Source organism: Limulus polyphemus, unplaced genomic scaffold (genome assembly GCF_000517525.1).
Source record: "Limulus polyphemus unplaced genomic scaffold, Limulus_polyphemus-2.1.2 Scaffold76816, whole genome shotgun sequence".
In the NCBI taxonomy this organism is placed as follows: domain Eukaryota; kingdom Metazoa; phylum Arthropoda; class Merostomata; order Xiphosura; family Limulidae; genus Limulus; species Limulus polyphemus.
The window spans coordinates 1-8,338 of NW_013742412.1; the positions used below are offsets into that span (position 1 = coordinate 1).

Below are 8,338 nucleotides of genomic sequence, written 5' to 3' on the forward strand. Positions count from 1 at the left end.
AGCTATAATTAATAATTTCTTTTCAACTTGCCTCTTCAGTTCATTTTCATTGGAAGCACTTACCAATTATATCTAGCATTGTTAGCCTGTAATTATATCTAGCATTGTTAGCCTGTAATTATATCTAGTATTGTTAGCCTGTAATTATATCTAGCATTGTTAGCCTGTAATCATGTCTAGCATTGTTAGCCTGTAATTACATCTAGCATAGTTAGCCTGTAATTATATCTTGCATTGTTAGCCTGTAATTACATCTAGCATTGTTAGCCTGTAATTATATCTAGCATTGTTAGCCTGTAATTATATCTAGCATTGTTAGCCTGTAATTATATTTAGCATTGTTAGCCTCTTTATTAAGATAACGAACATGTTGGTCCATCTAGGCTGTCTATAATATATCTAGCATTGTTAGCCTCTTTATTAAGATAACAATGAACATGTTGGTCCATCTAGGCTGTCTATAGTATATCTAGCATTGTTAGCCTCTTTATTAAGATAACAATGAACATGTTGGTCCATCTAGGCTGTCTGTAATATATCTAGTCATTGTTAGCCTCTTTATTAAGATAACAACGAACATGTTGGTCCATCTAGGCTGTCTATAATATATCTAGCATTGTTAGCCTCTTTATTAAGATAACAATGAACATGTTGGTCCATCTAGGCTGTCTATAATATATCTAGCATTGTTAGCCTGTTTATTTACAATGAAAAGTTCTGATATTTATTATATCACACAAGTGATCTAAGTTGTTTTACACCTCAAAGTGTTGGGGAAGAGTAGTGAACTCTGGGAGAAAATTATCCAATTTCAATCACTGTACAGACCATCATGACTGTAACAAATCATAGTGATAACAAAAAAAACATTTAATATAACAGCAGAGACACCTCCTCAAAAGTAAATAATTACATGCATAAATCACAAAATAAAAAAACATAAGTACATACAATTAAGGATAGCAATGGACATGTTGGTCCATCTAGGCTGTCTGTTCCAATAAACTAAACTCGAAAATAATAATAAAACACTCAAAGCCAGCCCTTATCATTCAAATATTTATCAAGTCTTTCCTTAAACTCCCTTAAATCAAATGTATCTACCACATCTGAAGGCAACCTGTCCTATAAGACAACTACCCTGTCTTAGCTGAAGATGATTCCTATCCTGCCAGAATTTATTTGTGTCCCCTCATCCTACTATTCTCACCATTAAGTACAAAAAAAGATGATGCATCAACACTACAAATTCTCTTAGCATTCTTAAACACTTGGGTACTCCCATTCCTCCCTCCCCCCCCACATTAAACTCTTAGGCATTGGATCTATAGATCCCAGCCATGGCACTTGGATCCACCGATCCCCGCCAGGCTCTGTAAAGGCCTGTTTGCTTCATTTTGTTTTGATAATTTGTCAACAACAGCTACAGATTTGCTCCTTCTACAAGATCAACCGGCCTCTGCTACGCCTTGGACTTGCCTTCACTCCCGCCTACTTGCCTCCTCCTCATCATACATATATATGCGGGTATACATATATATATTTTTTCCTTAGTTACTTATTATTTTTTATTTTCCTACTTCTTCACCCATATGGCTCATTAAATTGTTGACCACTAATTGAACTTTAACCTTATGCCTCAAGCAGGGTGAAGGAGGATTGCTTATCTTCGAGCACCCTTGCTTATTAAATATTTCCCCAACAATAATTAAGTTTAAATCTAAATAACTGCCAGAAACGAAACAAAAAACACCTCAATCAGGTCCTCAGATAGCAGATACATATGACAATCATTTCTCTAAGAGTTTCAACTGTAATAACATTTTGTTGTTAGTCTGGCCCTACTCAGTGTCCAAGATGGCTGGAAATGGTGATAAAGTATCAATGGCATCAATATTTGTGGACTCCTACAGTTCCTGTTTAACATCTAAGTTACCCACTGTAAGTTCATCAGTATCTGTATCTTGAAGCATGAACATAAAAAATCAGTTGATTGGATTTTACTGGGTCTAAACTAGTTGTTACAATATTTTTATATTGGATAATATCCTTTCTGACAGTTCCTGGAATGCCAAATTAGAATTTAGCAAGTTTTGCCAAATTACGATACTTTGTGCTGAGCTCCTGCCAACAATGGAGTGTTTTTGTCTTTTCAACATAAATATTTCACAATCTGACCTCTTCCAAAGGTTCAGGGAATTATGTGAGGTTTGATCATACTGCCAAGGACATACTTCAAACCACTATTACTTCGTATTTAGTCAATACAGGCAGATTACAGATGGTTTGAGCTGACTTACAGGTGGTCTCATATCTGACATTGGGGCTGTGTTTCTACATCATCTAGGTATTTAAGATAATCTGCCTGACCATCATCCATTGTTCAAGTGAAAATTTTAAAATCCTCAACAAACCAAATTTCTATTTTAAATTCATTAAAAAGTATTCTTTTTCAGATATTTGTTTCTGCTTTAACACTAACATGTCTACAATTTTAAAGCCATATATGGACAGAGAATATAATGTATAGTTACTATATGTATTATTTACATGAATAATTAATTATTAATAGGCTTTAGACAGGTTCCTGAAGAACAATCTTGCCTTATGTAAATACTGCCAATTAACAAGAAACAAGCCAACTTTTTGTCCAGTTACAAAGAAATGAAACATATAATTTCTTACTTAAAGAAATGGATAATATCAAGCTGAACATTTCCAAGATGAAGAAAATTCACAGATATAAAAATTTAATTATTTTCTTTTCATTTAACTTAGATTTTTTTCTATTCAGAAACTAACGAGTTAAATGACTTTCTCAGCTTATTATTAATTATACTAATGAATCAGTTTATTTATCATATATGTTAAAAGAACTTTCTACTTTATATAAAAGTATAAGTACACAATAGATTATGTAAATAGTTAAAATCTGTGAAAAGTAACTCTACCGTAAGTGAAAGCAGAGCTTCTCTTTCCTGGGGCGACTGTATTTTGTGAACAAGAAACCGCAATGCTGTCTGATGTCCATCTTCCTCCTTGTTAACTTGGTCACAAAATTCTTTTACAGATTCCTCATTAGGTTGAGAGTTCAAAGGATTGGTGGCTTTAGCTAAAATAGTATTATCAAAAACAAGCATAAAGAAAAATTAATAACCAAATTATTGGTGTAAGCTATATATACATGGCTTATTCTCTATGTTAAATACTTTTCAGTGCATTGTTGCCCAAAGAAGGTTCCAGTAAGAGGGACAAAAGAAAAACATTTGTATTTGCAGGTTAATCATTTCTAATTATTTAGAATAATAAGAGCAGTACTTGTTTTTAAAACTCGTAACATAAATAAAGAAATATACATGGCTTATTCTCTATGTTAAATATTTTTCAGTGCATTGTTGCCCAAAGAAGGTTCCAGTAAGAGGGACAAAAGTTTGCAATTAAATGAAAAGTATTTAACGTAGAGAACAAGAGCATTACTTACAAAAACAGATGAATATTTATGTCCAATTATGAATTATCCTCCTTCACAGTTGTTATATTTGTGTGTGTTAAGTTTTGGACGATTTTTTATAAACAACAAATGAAGTGCCTATAGTCACTTCTTAAATTGACTTACACAAACATACAACTTGAAAGAAGTGGGCAGATGTGGTTTACATCTGGTTAAGATTTAAAGTTTAATCAACAAATATCTTGTGAAACTTCTTAGAATACTTAGCAATGCAAGCAATAAACAGCTACAATGTGATAATTCTGAAAAAAAAACATTTAATTTAAAGAAACTAAAGAATGATGTGGTCAGTAACTTGACCATACAGATTTCACCATGTCTTAGTAAATAAAATTCGTCTTATAATTTCTTTTCAGGCACATTGTGCTACAATAGTAAGAATAAAAAAAACAAAGATAAAAGTAAAATCATTATTATTAGTTACAGCTGACAGTAACACAGTTATCATTATCAGGGCTAGCACCAACAGTAGTGGTAGTAGCTGTGTAACCAAAACTAGTGAGTTGTAACTAATAATAAAGATTTTACCTTTCATTTTTACAAAAAAATTACAGTTTTTGTATATATGACTCTTAATAAAATTCTTCATATTTGTAGATCAGACTTTAAAATTTGAATAAGTGGAACTGCAATAAAAAAATTACCATATTTTTAAGCTGTAAAAAAGTACAACTTGAGCAAACTGTTATACTGAATATTGAAATAAATATGCTGACTCTAGGCCATTTTTATTTTCTTAATAAACCAATAAGTTCTGTTTCGTTACATCAATAAGTTATCTAATAATTCCAAAATAACTGAATAAACATGTATTGTTATAAATGGTATTAAAATTTACTGAGAAGACGTATGGAAATTTAAAGTATTCTGGAGATATTTCATCACTGGCATGAGGGTTTGGAATAGGAAACTAAATTTTAAGAGCTTTAGATAAAAATAATCACAAATGTGTGTATAACTGTAGAAAAACACTACAAAATCAGAACCAAGCATAATTATCAAAAGTTTAAAGAAAAATATTACAGTAAATATGCATAAGATATTTTGGACAGCCAATGTGCTGAAGCTCTGACAAGGAGTCTTGATAAGGACACAGAGGAAGTTTGAGTTTTTCAATTGAAATCACTGATACCAAGTTTTAAATTGTTCAAGAGAATGTAAAAGCTCAAGGTATCTAAATATAGAAAAATGTGAACGACGAGGTTGCCACCGTACAGACAAATGTCATTTAAAAAGTAATGTTGCTGTGATAAAAATACCCATAGAGTATGTCAGATGCAGGGTCAACCAGCAGATTTTACACAGCCAATGCCAAGGAAAACTGGTCAGAAGCTATTCTAATAACAGCCACCACAATAATCCTTAGCCTCAGGATTTAAACAAACTAAAACATTGACTGCAGTTATGCCTTCCGTAAATAAATATACCACACACACATACCCATCAAACTCATCATTTAATGCCTGACACAATCTTTAAATTACAAGCCTTCATAAAAATAAACAGATGTAAATAAAAAGAAAGGGGAGGGGGCTTTGAAAACTTATCAATTCAATTTGCGATTATACTTACAGTACATGAATAAAATACATAGGTTACCTTTCTAAGTTTTATGTTGTATTTGCATTTCCTTCTTAATTGGTTAATAATAATGTTGCATCTATAAACAAAATTACAAAAAAAAAACAATAGATTATAATCTCCCAACCTTTTTTGTTAATTTTCATGAATTTGGTGCAACTATGAAGGCAGCATGAATCTTCAATAAGGGTGTTTCTCTATAAAAATCACTAGTTACACCTCATTTTGAATACTTTATACAGTTTTGGTTTCATTATCTTTGAAAGGATATTGATTTATCAGAAAGGGTTCAGAAGAGGGACACTAGGATGATACCAGGCATGGAAGGGTTATCTAACCATAACAGGGATAGGTTAAGGTCTCAACTTATTTTATCTTGAAAAATATATGTTATAAGATTATTGCCCATTTGGATTAAAATGGGCTATAAACATTTAGATAACTTAAAATGCTAAATAAAGCCATTAAAAGTAAGACTCATGGGTTTAAATGCTAGACTAAACTAGAACTTAGAGGTAGAACTTTGAATGCAAATACTTGAAAATGAAAGACCATGAAATCAGTCATATGTTCAATTTTCTAAAACTGCACGGGATACAAGCACTCCAATCAGATAGAACCGAAATAAAAGAATTAAAACGTGAGAAGCCATTAAACTGTGACAGTTAGTAAGTATCTACCAATACCATTGCCACTGTCACAGTACTATAATTTTAATATTAAATGTCACCAGTTAATTTTTGGGTATCCTCACTTAAGTTTAAGTTGTTTTCAGTTATTAATCTTACTAATCCTAAAATGTTCTCCACTATTTTCACTGGCAATTAAACGATTAGTATTATAATGAAAAATAAAATACAAACCCAAAAGTGTTTCTATAGAATAATCATCTTCCATTATTTTTGCTAAGTATAAAACTTGTGATAAACGTAACCAAAGTATAAAAGAAAGAAACCACAAGAGGGCGCTACAATAGCTATAGTTTTATATATATATATATATATAATAATCTTATACCATGGCTAAAAATGTTAAAGTATTGTGATTGTTAATACGTTATTACTTTCACGTTTTTCATAAAACTCTCACATTAGATTTTCCAACACAAGGAAAGACACGCCGAAAGTAGAAAAGTGTACACTTGTAAATAATGATGCATTTCGAAATATATTACGCATACGTAGTATTTACCTCCTCCTTCTAATCAATTATTTTTTGATTACGTTGATTATATGTAATACATTTCATTCTTATGAGTGTGCTCATATTCGAATCTGGGGATTTTTAAAAAACTTATATTATGGGCTTGAGGCCTTGAACAGTTCGAGACAATATCTACCCTTCTTTGGTGTACTTGTTACAATTTAGTTAATAATCACTTTTTTACCGTATATTATTTTTAATCATACATATGGCAGAGCATACTAGGAGATGAAAATATAAGGATTACATTACAGCATACTTTGAAATTTGTATTTTGAACATACTTTCATTATTCTGCCTTGAGTCATTTACGTTCTTGTTCGGGCAATTTATGATGAAAAGAAATATTTAATATCTTATAAAACCAATTCGAGTATTTTTAGTATACGAAATGCCACAATTAGGAAAGACTTTTGCTATTATTATTTTGTAAATAGAAACGTTTAGTGCGGATGAAAAAACTGCTTGAAGAGACTGTATATTAAATCTCGTCATATAAAAGTTCCACACCATTTATTATGTATATTTTCTTACACTATTTGTAATTATATAGTTATTATGTTCTAACAAAAGAGAACTATAATAATGAAGAAATCCATTTTATGGTTTAACGTTATTTTCCATGTTAGGCAGTAAAGAGTAAATAATTCCCTGTTAGAGCCTTTAAAACTATAGAGTAGGAGTACTAGTTGTAACAGCTGGGACACTTGGGATTAGTTTATAGTTGAAAATTTTGTGTAAGCTAGGAGATGGATTAGTGGCCATTTTGAAGCTGGTTAAACCAGAGTTGGTTAGAATGTTATTGCGCGTGTTAAAATCACTTTAAAATTGTTATTTTAATTACAGAATACTATGCTTCAGACACCTATACATGTTTATTCGTAATCGTAGATATGGCAGACAGAAGAAAATTGCAAGGTAGGTATTAATTTGCCATTTTCTCGAGTTTACGTTCTCCCTAATCTCTAGACTATATCACTATACCAATTTATCATATATGTCCATTATAATTTATAGAGTTAGTACTGCTGCTATTGTGGTTGTGGTACAGACATTTTTACACGCTTTTGTTGTACAGTCATGTAACTTGTAATTCTTTTATCATTGTCGATTTCGAAGGGATTTTACTGTCTGTATCTCACTCTGACAAATTCGTCTATGTATTACTTATACATTTTAAGCCTAATGTTTGGGCGCAGAACGACGTAGGAATAACCAAATTATTAAATCTAGTCCTAATGTAACATCACCCATTTTTTACGGCTGTAACGAATTGATTAATGACAGAATTTATATTATAATGATATAATGAATATAATATCTGACAGGTGATTTGATTTTTTGTTTTTTTAATGCATAATTAAAAGCTAAAACTAGTAAAATAAATCTACAAAAAATTTATGGGTTAATTTAATAACTTTACAAAACACTAAACAGTTTCTTCTCATAAGTATTGTATAAGTATTTTTATGAATAACAGCCTTGATTTCATTACAGTTTACACATCATCTGTCTGATGAGGGGGCCTATAGCAATTGCAATTAAAAACTTTCTACCTTTGAAATCCTTTATTATAACCCATATAGATTCAGTGTAAGTTGTGTAAAAACTGTGGCCTGAACTAAACTTCTGAAGCAAAATACAATATTTAAATAATCTCTCTTTTAAAAAAAAAAATTACTTACAAACTACACTTCAACTACACTTGTTTTTGGTGAGGTTTGTTAAAGGTTAAGGCTAGGTACCAGTTAAGTTTATTTTATTTTTTAACAGGGTATTTGACTTCTGGAATGAGTTTACATCAGCAGTAGTAGAGGCCAGCACTTTAAAGGAATTTAAGAGGGGAATCTGTGATTTTCTGATAAGGAAAAGATTGGTGTAAATTTGTACTTTTCCCAAGGGTGGGTGTACAAGAACAATTTTGAAGAACCAAATGATCCTTTGTTGGTCAGAAGTTATGTTACCAAAACTTATAATGGGAAAATAACTTGAGTATGATGTTTGTTAAAAATTAATGGACCACTTGCCATTTTTTGTCACACA

General features: G+C 31.1%; 1 long non-coding RNA gene across 1 annotated transcript; it reads right to left on the bottom strand.

Annotated features, from left to right (window-relative positions):
* Nucleotides 1-1,099: 1,099 nt before the first annotated feature.
* LOC111084450 lies at nt 1,100-6,034 on the bottom strand. Its single transcript, XR_002609563.1, has 3 exons — nt 5,956-6,034; nt 2,947-3,112; nt 1,100-1,109 (listed from the first exon to the last, which is right to left on the bottom strand). It is a non-coding gene; the product is annotated as an uncharacterized LOC111084450 (long non-coding RNA).
* Between the last annotated feature and the right edge of the window lie 2,304 nt (nt 6,035-8,338).